Below are 13825 nucleotides of genomic sequence, written 5' to 3'. Positions count from 1 at the left end.
GATTTATACCTTGTTTAGTGAGTTTATTTATAATTCCAGAGTGGGGGATGGTGTTGAAAGCCTTGGCAAGATCTAGATAGGCTGTGTGAACCATCTTACCCTTGTCTACGGCTTTGGTGACTGCTTCAAAGACGGCTATCAGGTTTAGGAGACATGGTCTGCCTTTTACAAACCCAAACTGGGTGGGGTCCAGAGTTTGAAGATTACCAATGTCTTTGTTTATAAGTTCCATGATGATACATTCCATGGCCTTGCAGACTAAGCTCATCAGGCTAATGGGGCGGTAGTTCCCGGGGTCCGTGGTGGCTCCTCTCTTGTGGAGTGGGATAACCATCGCTGTGCGCCATTCAGCAGGCACACAGCCTGAGGTGAGGCTATGATTGAACATGGTACTTAGGTGGGGTGCCAGTTCGTCCTGTAGTTCATGTAGAATGCAGCCTGGGATGTTGTCTGGTCCCATGGATGCTGTGTTCTTGGCTTTGGAGAGTGCGGTTTTTACCTGTGCAGCCATAATTACAGGAACTTTGCATTCTTCTGGTATAGAGATGGGCTCTTTAGGAGGTGAGAGGGGGTTAAAGTTAGCACTGAACCTATCTGCCAGGATGTTAGCAATATCAGTTGGGTCTATATATTCAGTGCCATTGTGCTGTAACTCAGAGCAGATCTGAGTGTTGCCATTGAGATTCTTGACATAGCTATAGAATGCTTTGTGGTTGTCTTTAGAATCAGCGGCGATTTTGTTTTAGTAACTAGCTTTGGAGGATTTTATCAGGGATTGCAGCGGCTTACTGAGGCTGACCAGGGAGCTCCTCCACTCATAGGATTTTACTCTCTTTTGCAACAGTTTCTTCCTTCTGTTGTACAGTTTGTTTAAGGCAGGGGACCACCAGATTGGCTTCCTTTTTTTGGAGGATAGTGTCTTGGTTCTGTTTGGGATAGCACGATCCATGCACTCATGTAAGTGCTTATAAAGTGCAATTGTGTAGGATTCAGTAGTCGTAAATGTATTATCCATCTGCATGGGTATCATGAAGTTCACCACTTCTGTCTTAAGAAGCATGAAGTTGGCTTTGGAGAAATTTTTTACCATGGTTTCCTATCTAAGGTAATTAGCTTATGGTCGGATCGGACCAATGAGGCGTTGACTTCAGGTGTGGAACACTGGTCACTCATGTTGGTAATGACTAGACCTAGGATACTATTACCCCTGGTGGGGATGTGGATAAGTTGATCCAGGGCATTGGAGTTTATGAATTCCAAAAAAGCGTTGAGCGAAGGAGTTGGTACATGAGTAGTTTTCCCAGTTAATGGTGGGGTAGTTGAAATCGCCCATTATTAGGGTGTTTGGTTGAACCCTAATATTTTCCAGTACATCAAGAAAAGAGGAGTGGGAATCCTGGGGCATGGTGGTTGATCTGTAGCAAGCTACAATTTGGATTGCAGTTTTGCCCAGAGATAGTTGCACTTGGATAACCTCGGCTGCATTATGCTGAGCAACTAGCCTGGAGGTGTGGATATCCTTAATGAATATGGACACACCTCTGCCTTTGGTGTTCCGGTCCAGGTTACATGGCCGAAAAGTGCGGTATGAGTTATAGCCTGGTAGTGCAGGGGTGCTCTCTGGAACTTTGAACCAGGTCTCAGTCACTGCACAGATATCGATGTTCTCCATTTTAAGGAGTGCCTCAAGTGAGTGCATTTTTAAATTTAGACCTCTAGCATTGAGTAGCTTCACCCTCAGTTTCTGCTTGCCTGTTCCTGTTACAGTGGTGAATTTGTCATTTGAACCTTGCCTAAAAAAGGCACTATAGGGGCAGCAAGAACTTTAGCCAATATCCAGAATCCCAGGGGTAACAGGTGCAGGCCACCTCTGGCAAAGCATCATGGTCTGTCCACCATGTCATACCAGGCAGACAGATACTGGATCCCTTTAGAATGGCACCAGAAGCTTAGCCAATTGTTGAAGTCAATCATTTTGTCCTTGTACTGAAGCAGCATTCTGGGTGATGGCAGAATGCTACTCAGGGCTATGGTCATACCTGCCTGGGCTACAAGATCGGAGAGCTCTTCCATGTCTCTTTTCATGTAGTCCAGGGAGGTACATCTCAGGTCGTTCACATCAACATGGACAATGACAGAGTCATATTTGTACTTGTTGTGGAGTGACCTAAGTGCATGGGTTATGTGGTGGATCCTGGCAGCTGACAGTAACCTTCTCCTTGTTTAGCCTGGTGAGTGAACATCAGTGTGCCTGACTATAGAGTCACCTATGACTAGTGTGTTGGGTACGTTGTTTTGCCTTATTGGCTGTGGTTGAGTGGCACACTGAGTCTGCGGGCTATGTATCATTTGGGTTGTGTTGGGGGCTGGAGGTTGCTTGCATTTCTGCTTTGGAGGTCTCTGTTGCTTGAGCAGATTATTACTGAGTGCCTCCGTGAATGTTTTTGTGTTTCTATGTGTGGATTTTGGTGGTGTAGATTTAGTGAGACTATGTGATGAGTGTGGTGTGGTGCAAGTGTTTACCTTCTCCTCTTGACTGTCAAGTTCAGTCTTGATTGGAGAGAGCTTTACCTCCAGTTTGGCAAGATAAGTGCATCTCTCACCGGTTGTAGTGTTGGGTGATAGGAGGAGAGGATTGTCTGTGTACATGAGGCAATTTCTACATTGCCCCAAGATGCCCAGATTCATCAGATAGACAGGAGAGAACACTGGGAGCGGACCCATGGACATGCCTGAATAACAAACAATTTTCCTCTAGATAAGTGAGGAAAGTGAGTACAAGAGCTGTTTTTCTCTAAGCAAGTGAGGAAAGTAAGTACCAAAACTGTTTTCCTCTAGGTAATGAGGAAGGTTGAGTGCTGTAGTAATTAGTAGGTTATTTAGTGCTTACAAGTTCTGAACAAGTGCTGATCATGAATAAGCAAATTCAAGTGCTAAAACTAAATCTCTATCTGGACTAAACTAGTTACAGGAAAGGGGGGAAAAGTGCAAATGCGGGCTTTTAAATCAGAAAGTTGAGAGAGATGGAAAAACTGCCCAAACGGCCAATAACTACAGTTTCTGGGCCAGAACCACTCCTTATTTGGTAGATAGGTTACCTAGTGCTTACCACTCCCACTGATAAGTTAGAAGGCTTTCTTCCAACACAGAAAGCTTGGGGGGGGGGCTCGGAAGCTTACAAACAGTCCTAGATACAGCAAATCTGAATCTGGACTACACTAGTTACAGGAAAGGTGTGTGTGTGTGTATATATATATATATATATATATATATATATATATATATATATATATATATATGTGTATGTATACACACACACACACACACACACACACACACACACACACAGAAAAGAAACTAAAACAGCAGTAAAAGCAATTCAAATGCAGTGCAAGCTAGCACACTTGAGTATGTAGCAATGTTAGACCAAACAGTTTAAAAAATGCAATTAAATTAAAAATGACTAAAATCAAGTGTAAATGGAGTCTATTAGGTAGAATGAGGTAAAGAGATGGCACTGGGGGAAGTGTCCCAGATCAAATCTACAGAGGGGGCGGGTAACTGCAAAAGCCTCCAAATTTAAACAACAATACAAGAATAGGGAGGGTGGGTATGGGAAAACCAACACCTTCAGCAGAGATCTGAAAAACTATACAGTGAAGCAAAAATAACAGCGCACAACTCTGAAGTCAGCCAGCAATGATATAAAATTGGTCAAACAACAATTACCAGTACACAACTCTGAAGTGCAAGAAAATATACTCAGCTCTGTATATTTCCAGATAGTTTGAAGAGCACCCTGTCAGGACACAGGAAGGCTCAAGCAATGATATGCCGACTACTCACCTAATCATAGGAGGTTCCACTGTGAGACATACAGATGTCCCACTCACCTGGCTGAATAAGGAGAAAATTATAGCCAGTTGTCTATCAGGGACCAGGATCCACCAAATCAACCATGCACTCAGTTCATTAGACCACAAGTGCCAGTATCCCTCAGTCATAGTCCATATGAGTGCAAATGACTTGAGATGTACCAAGTGATAATTTGTCAAAATTTCAAGCCCCCCCCCCCCCAAAACCCGGATAACACAGCTGCCTTTACATAATTGTTCACAGAAACCCTGTACAATCATGTCAGCAAATGCAGAGAAACAGATATTTGCCTACCAGAAATAAGCCCGAGCTAAAAACCACCCTGACAGAATCAGTGCATACCAAAAGTATATATTCCTCATCTTGATGGAAATATGGGCCTCCTCAAAACTGATTATATGTATAGATCTGCAGTCATGTGACTGCGTACATATCTGTTGACCTCACCAGATCCAAACACAGTGAAAGTTTTAAACATCTGGAAAAGCCTAAGATGACTTCCCTGCTTATTTTAGCAGAAGCAAGCTAAGCAGGAATGGAAATCAAACTAGAAGGAGATAAAAATCAAATAGCAACGGAATGTGCCAAAAAAAACAAAATAAGGATTATAAGGAGAAGGACCAGATGAGAAGGAAAGAAATGCAGAAAAGGCATAAATATTCTTCTGGAAAAAATGTCATGCAGATCAGGACTTGATGCAGGAATGGTTAAGGAGAGGTGAACTAAAACCAAAAGATGAAGGGTTAATAATGATGTCCCAGGATAGTGGACTACATACACACTGGATAACAAATTCCTTTGAAAATGTGGGAGAAACAGACCAATGCAGGGTCTGGAACCAGTTCCACATCTTGTTGCTGGGTATGATACACTCATGGCAGAGGATGTGTATACTGAAAGACCAATAACGTGGCAAGACTGTTAAACTGAGGATTGTGCAAACATTGCAACAAACATTACAACATTGAAGCAACTGAGAAGCATTGGAAACACGAATCACAAAGCATTATAGAGAATGACGAAGTTTATATCACATGGGATCACCCAAAACCAACAGTTCAAAAAGTAGATGCGAGAAAACCAGATATAGTAGTCCAGGAAAAAAGACAAAAGTAGAACTGAGCATTGAAATTACTACACCCAGTGATTATAGTGTCTTAGATACAGAGAGACACAATATGGAAGAAAGATACCTAGACAGTTCTGATAATAGTAAGAAGAACAGGTCTAATAAAAAAAAAAAATTACAGTTGTATTTATATATGGTATCAATACATCTGACTCTGCACGAATTACCAAATGAGTCAATTCTGGGCACATTGTGTGTTCTGCAAAGAGCACTTTTGGCCAACATCAAAGGCTGAATAATTACTAATTTCATGAACTTTAATCATACCCTGACATAGGAATATGGTCCATTCCCATCATGGCATTAGAAACTCAAAAGATTTGGAGAAATTAAACTGAGAATTAATACAAAAAGGAATGGCAATACAGAGAATAAGTCACAGGAGTTAAATTGAAAAAAAAAAAATATATATATATATATATATATATATATATATATATATATATATATATACACACATATATAACACACGCATGCACACTCACACACACAGACACACACACACGCACACCACAATATTGTGTTTGAACTGCTAGGAAGAACAATGTGAAAATAGACACAAAAACAGCATTTTGAATATGAGCATCAAACAGCTTCTAGCAATGACAGGAGGAGGGAGAATTTTGACATGATATGAAAACAACTACTAGGGCAAGTACCACTGAAAAAAAAAACATAAAATGTAGAAACTTGTTAGAACTGACAGCATAGCAGGTTAATCATAACAATGAATCCTGCTGGTGTTTCAATATTCCTTGCTTTGTTTCTGAATTGATATATTGTATAAGGGAATACAATTAAATAGACAGAACAAGTTCCATGTATGTAGTATCATACAGTTCTTCATAGGTTATTAGGTTTTTGTTAAGCTTACAGACAAGGAGACCATTGTGAAGGCCAGCCATGTCACTCAATATTGATTAAAGACTAGCAATGCACTCTGGGTAAATGCCTAAGCTATATGTTGTCAAATCACCCACTCAAGTTAATAAGGGCATGAAAAGTTCCATATCAAGGTATATACAAAAAATAACTGATAAAATCCAAAGATGCAAATTAACATTAAAAATGTTCTATATCATATGAAACACAGTTCAAATATCAGAGCCAAGTCCTTGGTAAGCTAATTTAACTTGGAAGACAGTTCTGTGTTACAGTAAACTAGCACGAGACTTCACGTGAGGGCAGAACATTACAAAGACATAAGTGTCCATTACCTGAGTTAAGTTCAAAGGGTTCAGACTTCCCTTAAGTGACAGTGCTAATAGCCAAGATAGAACCCAGATCACACCTCTTAAACATATAAGATGATAACAGAGTACAGATGATAAAACCGTAGCCCACAACTTATCTTGAAAAATAACCAGTCCACATAGCCCTGTAGCCACATACCCCCCTCCCCACAAAAAAAGTTCTGGTGTTTTACTAGCACTCCACAACTCAAGAAATTAACCTTATTTGTCAATAACAAAGTCAAACACTTTGAAGAAAAATAGCACCTGGTGCACGGCCTACCAAATCTAGTAAGTATATAGAAAGCAACAAAGCAAATCTGAGACAACAATGGAAAACAGCATTGCTTCAACACTGTAAAATAACCAAAGTAAGAAGAACCCATGAAACACATAAATAGGTAAAGTTATGCAAATGACAAAGCTAGGCTGATGCACAAAACAGAAAGACAAAATGCCTGTATGGTTCCAATGTTTTCTCTAAAGCATGTTCAGATTTTTATTCTTAGTTATCCGTTGCATTCAGTCACTCACATGTGCAAGCTCTATCCTAAATGCAGAATTAAAAATCTAATTCAGTAAAGAAATTCACATACATTAACAAGCAAGATCAGTTTGCTGCCACTGAAAACATGATTCAGATTTGTGTCTCTCAGCAAGCAGTATACAAACCTACATCTGGTTGGTCATGTTAGTCCCTTCTCAATCAAGCTGTGGCAGCATTTTTTTCCAATGAGAAAGGAGTGACTGCTAACAAAATCACAAAACCAGAGACACTCGACTGGAAAAATACTGACAGTTGCAATCATGAAAACCTTGTTTTAACACCCACCCACCCCACTCCTGGTTCATGACTTAGAAAACAGTCGCACCTTTTCTCACTTAAAGTACCAATGAGGTATTAACCATTTCACACCGGTCTTAGCCTTAACCAAGGGAATTAGTGGACTGAGAGAAAGACAAACAAATTTACAGCCCACTATTCAAAATAAATTAAACACACAGGCGCACACACACAATGTGTAAAATAATATGGAACAGACTAGGAATATATGTGGTTATATGCTCATGACAGAAGTACTAGGAGGCAAATCACCAACATAAAACTTTTCATTGTGTTTTTTCTTGCACCAAGGGCTTCTCACCTGTGCAAACTTTGGGTTAAATGTATAAATAGACTTGACTCAGCTTAGATACCTTCATGGTGACACTAGTGCCAAAATTCTGTAGTAGAGCTAAGCAAAAGAAGTGATTTCTCAGAAATGGAGACAAGCAGCCATCTGGGTTTGTTCTTGAGTTGCTGCCAAGAATGTTCACTGTGAAAGCAATAAGCAGTCCATTTTGTTTATGCACACAGTGCTTGCGTTAGTATTTCATTTCAATAGTGAGGGAAGGAACAGCAGGTGAAGAAAGGTGCAGTTCTGAAAAGTTGTAAGTAATTTAAAATATTATAAAACTCAGCATAACAATCAGGAAAAAGACCAATTAAATCACACAAGCTTGTCTTGTGCAGTGACCTTAATATGTAACTGACTTAGGCGAGTTCCCATAATTCTGTTTTATTTAACATGTAACTGACTTAGGTAAGTTCACATAATTCTGTTTTATTTTCAGTAGAAGCAGAACCACATTTAACTAATCAATGGGAGAGAGAGAGCTGCCGGCCTTTCAGGGTGTTCTTCCCCAACACTTGTTATTAAATGTCCTCTAACTGATTACAGCAGGTGTCGCATGGACTGTTGTCTCTGTTTTAAAGTAGAAAGAAAATACATGTCACCATTTACTCCACTATTCTGTTCTCCCAATGTCACCCTTCTTGGAACAGACTTGCTATTTATTTAGTTATACTGTAAGACTGTAGGTCCTGCATGTATCGGTTTTCCACTAGCAGAGTGTTTCTGCTTACTCTGCAATTGTGCAGTTCTGGATTAGTATATTTACATAAGGGGGTACAAGGAGGCTTGTCCTCATCATAAAACATGACTGTGCAGTTTGGGAGGTGGTTTTCAGTCATTTAGAATTAACTGCTTTATTTTGGGAGGTTTGTGACAATTCTTCATAATGGAAGCAAGTAACTGACATGTAAACCGTTCTTTTTGTGACACACACACACGCATGTAGAAGGATTCTAGCATGTATCAGGATTTGCTGAGATAAACTCAGCTCTGCTTGTATAAGTGGGGAACACAAATGTTACTGATAAGTACTGCAAGGTGGGACTTAAATGTGAGAAATGCTGCCACGGTGTGTTACAGTAAGGTTTACATACACCTTAGGTATAGGCTGCTGTATATATAGTTAAGGCAGGGCATCCCATACTAGAGGTTTGTGTAAAACTGAGTCATAAAAGACAGTGCCATCCATCCCTCTGGTATGGAAGGATGGGCCAAATAACTATGACCCACAACCCAAGTTCAGTTAGCAGTTCTGACACTAAAGGAACTAGCTTGGGGGGGTTAATGACAAAGCTTTTTCTACTTTGCTCTTCCAGGGTGGTAGGGGTTGTGTTTGTCTTTTGGGGGGGGGGCATTTCCCAATTATGTTCTTGAAAGATAGCAGAGACTCATTGGGAGAAGTTGTTCACTAGTTACAGGAAAGGGTGCTTGCAGGGGCCATGTCATTGTGTAAGTGGATATTATTGCATGTCCCACCATCAATGTGGTCTCCGAGGCATGTGCAGGGGGACAGATTTGACATAATGTAAAATAAAAAAATTAGCTCATGGCTGTCTGTATGATGGCTGTCCCACAGATTAGCTCACTTCCCATAAGGGGATGAATGAACGTACAGCTCTGACCCTGTGGAGGGAATGAATGGGCAAAAACAAGAGAGACTGCAGTGATCAGCCAAGCATCAAAAACTGAATGAAAAATAAATAAATACACTATTCTTTATTCTCCACCATATAATTCTGTAAAGGTACATGGAGATTAGTGCTCTGCTGGGTAAACAAATTCAAACAAAATAAAAAATAAAAAAATATAATTATCCACAACACCATCTTGTATCCATACCAGGGGTTTACATAAAACTGACTTATATAAACCTGGTGACTCTGCCTCCCCCAGCACTAATTTTTAGAGCATCTAGTGCATTGAAATGCTTTACTAGCTACCTACCACACAGCAATCAGCCACATGCAGTTGGATAATGTCTCATAGCTAACATTGGTGTACCTCAAGGCTCCTTCCTGAGTCCACGTCTAATGGCAATATTTGTCAATTATATGGTTAATCACTGCTGTGAGTCCCAGCTTATACAATATGCATATTACCCCATGGTCCTCCAGCCTTATTATACCATATATGCGATCAGTTTCAAACTTCAGACCAGTTCCCGGTCTTTACACCTCTGACTTAATACTATGGGCCTTCTCCTCAATGCTAATAAAATGAAGTTTGGACAGTATTCTTAAGCACTGCCTTATAAATCATTCTAACATACCTTCAGAATCTAACCCTAACTCTTTCCAAAACTTATTCTGTAACTTGTCTTAAGATCACCACACTTGACAAACCACTAATTGAAGAAGCAACCAATACTAACGTTGTAGACCCTGTGATTCAACATCAGCTTAAATTTGATAAACATAATGCAAATGTTATATGCAAAACAAACTGAAATTTGGACAAACTATATACTGCCAACACTTTATTCACACCCATCATCTATAGGTAGCATCTTGGATGAGATCAGACAGACAAGTGGAGACCCTATGCTAAATTATCCAGATTGTGGTCAGGTTAAGTGACTTGCTCAGAGTCACACAAAAGGCAAATGGAGACTGAGTGATTCAAACCCTTGACTACAGGAAGTAGCTGATTAACAGTTCATAGCTTTAATGCTTTGTGCTGTCAAGACTATTGTTGCTTGAGTTTTATCCCTCCTCCTTAAACTAGACCAAACTTACAATAGAATCCAACTGTTTGATGTTGGACATAGTGGACAAACTCATCACTGCATCCCACTAGAAGAGCTTCACTGGTCGGAATACAGTCATATGCATACCCTACACAAGCCCAACCTTCACTATTCAGATGTTCGATAAACTCAGCACATGGTTAAGACAGCTGTCTAGAAACAAACTCTGTATTTTCCTTTGTCAGCAAAAACAGCAGTCAACAAAATGCACTATTCCCATATATACTTATATATTTATACACTCCAGATCCGTAGCTAGCTATTTTGGTGCCCTGTGCCCTCAACTTTAAGTTGAGCAGTGAAAAAAAGTGAGGACCAAAAACGGGTCCTATATGACTTTAAAAAAGCTCTTTCTAGTTTTAAAACTGTAGCAAGCTGTTGCTGTGCTAGAACACATACTATACATAAAATGCTGAAGTGCTTCAGCCCTGACTGCAAAAGTAGTACTAGCATTCATTTCCAAAAGGCATCTGCTAGTCCTGCCCCCAAACCTTATGCTCTCAACAGCTGCTCTCTTTGCCCCAACCTACCTATGCCTCTGATACATACAGATAAACACACACAAATATATCTACAGTAATTCTGTTGCAAATATCAATACATTTAAGTGGTTTGTCACTGTGATGATAGGTGGTACTGCCAGCCATGCCAGCAGAAATAGGGCAGTGGATTTGTAACATATGCCAGCATATCTAGCTGGAATTTTGTTAATAATTATGTGTCATTTGTATATCAAACTGATTTGTACAGATTCTTCTGTTGAAAATTTATTTGTGAGGTTTGCTTGTGTTAAAATTTATCAACAATGTGCCCTGCTGGAAAGAAAAGAAATGTACATGCATTACTGTAACTATTTAAATGTATACATTGTAACAACTGAGAGAGAAAAGTTTAATCCACCTGACTTTGGAAAAAATATTCTTGAAATTAAATTACTTTATGGGTTAAGCCATAAGGATGTTATCCCTCAGATTTGAATGGAGCCAGAGGTGCAATGTCTGTGCTAGAGAATAGGTTGTAGCTCCTGCATGGAGTGGAAAGTTTTATGCTTTTATGACTTCCAGCAGCTGCACTACATCTAAGCAATGTTCTGTCTGTGTGTATTGTAGCACATAGGTGCTAAACTTGGTAGCGTCTAGGGATGGGGGATAGTGTGGAAAACGGAGTCAGATGACCGGATGTATGTGATGTAATTCTGTACAAAAATGTTTTAATATTAGAAGACAGTGAAGTCTCAGGATCATTCTGTATTGGATCTGACAAAAAGGATTACTCAGCCATCTTGCATTCCTCTATTCAGTTATTAAAACAATAAGTGAGAAGGTCACTGAAAAACCAATCAGTAAAAACAAAATGAAAACTCCAGCAAAGCTAGAACTTCCACTGAGTGACCTCTCAAACCTCTTGTATCAGGGGCACATGGGATATATGCAAATGACCCTTATGAACATCAGGTATTTCAGCTAATTGGCAATTCTGAATGCCCATGACTTGTTTTGTCGTTTTAATGGACAATTTTAGGCCAATAAAGCTAAACCCCACTAGCAGTTCTGCTATCATGGATTATATGTTTTTCTTTTTTTTGTTTAATTTTTTTTTTTTTAATTTTTTAAAATATTCCAACATTTAAGCATTCAATCACTAAAGTTTGATCTTTAGTGATTCGAATGTTTAAGCATTCGAATATTTAATATAGACCCTCCTGCTCAACAACAGGTTAGCTCACAAACATAACATACAACCTAACATTCCTACTACCTCTGTCGACTACTTTAGCTACCACACCACAGAACCTGTCCCAATCAGTTCTGCTACCATGTATAATATGTTATTTACTCCCCACATACTGTAGGACCTATCCCATCAAAAATGACTTATGTCGTACTGCAGGAACTACACAATAGAATTTATATGATATATTATACTCTGTCAGATTTTGCTACAATCTTCCATACATCATAACATAAAGTCAGTGTTACATCCCTGCTCTTCCTGTTCAAGTATTCTAGTTTCACCCACTACGTTTGCTTCCTGCCTATTATATTCCTTTTTCTGCATATCCTGACCTCCATTTCATACTGGTATATAAAACCACTTTCTCCTACCTTGTGTCAGTTTTTCATACAGCAATCTCTCATACCTGCACATCCTTACCTGCCTCTACCTCTTACATCTGCATAATCACTCCAACAATCTTCCTCCTTTAACAATTTTATTCTGTCCTGAAGACGTTTCTCTGCATTGCCACAAATGTGTTGCTACATTTCTGAAAGCCTAAAAATGCTGAGAACCTGCATTGAGCAAACTATACTGTTACATGTGCACAGTAAACAATGACTTGATAATTTCTGGAAAGAATAGAAAGATGATACTCTATACTGTACCATACTGTACTAAAACTGCCTATGTCTTATGGACTCCAAACATATGTGCTGACAATTTCCTGAACATCCAAAATGCTGTGAAACTGTACTGTTACACTATTATCTTCTTTTGGTAAATGCTACACCACTATATATTGTATATACACATCACTTGCTATTGTGATTTTAACGTATTTGTCACTGTCTTAACTACATGTATTTTAACTACTCTATATTTATAAGTATTCCTATATATTTGGTCTCATATCTAAGGAGCTTTTCTCCCTGGGCCTCCACTGAAAAGGGATCACTCTATTAACCCAGTCAGACTATCCTGCTATCCTGGTAAACAAATGCCAACAAATACATAAATAAATATATAAAAATAATGTTTGCCTCTCCAGTGACATAGAGAGAGAAACTCCTGACTATGACCCAGGCAATACAAGTTTGATAAGCAGCTGAAGCAGTTGATGGAGGTGGCAGGGAGGGTGGGGTGTTCCAAACCTGGGAGGTAGGGTACATGCATTTGTCTTCCTTGTGGAGTTCTAGCAAAGGCTGGAACTCAGTGAGTTAGACATCAGGCTAGGGGATGGGATGGATGACATAGAGAATGCCCCTTAGGGTAGTGCACACCATAATTTCCTTATATCCATCCAATCACAGCTTGATGCTAGGCACACAGGGAGAAACTATAGGCCATGCAGAAAAAACCCAGACCCTGGATAGTAAAGGGATACTGAACAAAATATGTGTATGTATGTATATGGCTGTAGGACACTACTGAATGTACAGTGTCCTAATACACAGTAGGTTGACACCAAATGGTCGACATAGACAGAGGTTTGACAGGTGAGCGAGACTGACAATCCCGCAGTTTTGGAATTGGTTTACTCCACTCTGGGGTAATCCTCAGAGCATGAGCAGAACATATTGGTATTGGTGCATTCGACACTCAGACATCGATCTGCAGGGTGTTGGGACAGTGCATGTTCAATAGTGTCCTACAGCCATATATATCTAAAGGAGTCTACTTTGATTCACTGAAAACTCATTTCACTGAATCACATTTCACTAAATGTAAGTACTGTTGGGCAAATATAATGTATATGCCCTTTTTCCCCACTGTAGTGCATCCCTGGAGTTAGTATATATATATATATATATATATATATATATATATATATATATATATATATATATATATAGTTAGAAGGGGTGGGGACACAGCTCCCCACATTGGGAGTGTGGGGGTGTAGCTCCCCCACCCACTTTTGGCTTTATATTGTTAGCTTTCAGTGAAA

The 13825-nt window shown here is 39.6% G+C and overlaps 1 protein-coding gene across 2 annotated transcripts in view; it reads right to left on the bottom strand.

The window, feature by feature from the left end:
• LOC122787364 (beta-1,3-galactosyl-O-glycosyl-glycoprotein beta-1,6-N-acetylglucosaminyltransferase-like) overlaps positions 1 to 13825 on the bottom strand; it is a 390992-nt gene that overhangs the window by 200365 nt on the left and 176802 nt on the right. The window contains exon 1 of one of the 2 annotated variants that reach the window (XM_044054022.1): positions 6914 to 7046. The exons of the other annotated variant lie outside the window; for it this stretch is intronic. The gene's annotated coding sequence lies outside the window, so the exon portion shown is untranslated. Of the gene's footprint in view, positions 1 to 6913; positions 7047 to 13825 lie in introns of those variants that run through there. 2 annotated transcript variants of the gene reach the window in all.

The sequence above is a fragment of the Protopterus annectens genome, chromosome 13.part0 (assembly GCF_019279795.1).
Source record: "Protopterus annectens isolate FY-2018-M chromosome 13.part0, PAN1.0, whole genome shotgun sequence".
Lineage (NCBI taxonomy): Eukaryota > Metazoa > Chordata > Ceratodontiformes > Protopteridae > Protopterus > Protopterus annectens.
This window is presented reverse-complemented; position numbering and strand designations above follow the sequence as displayed.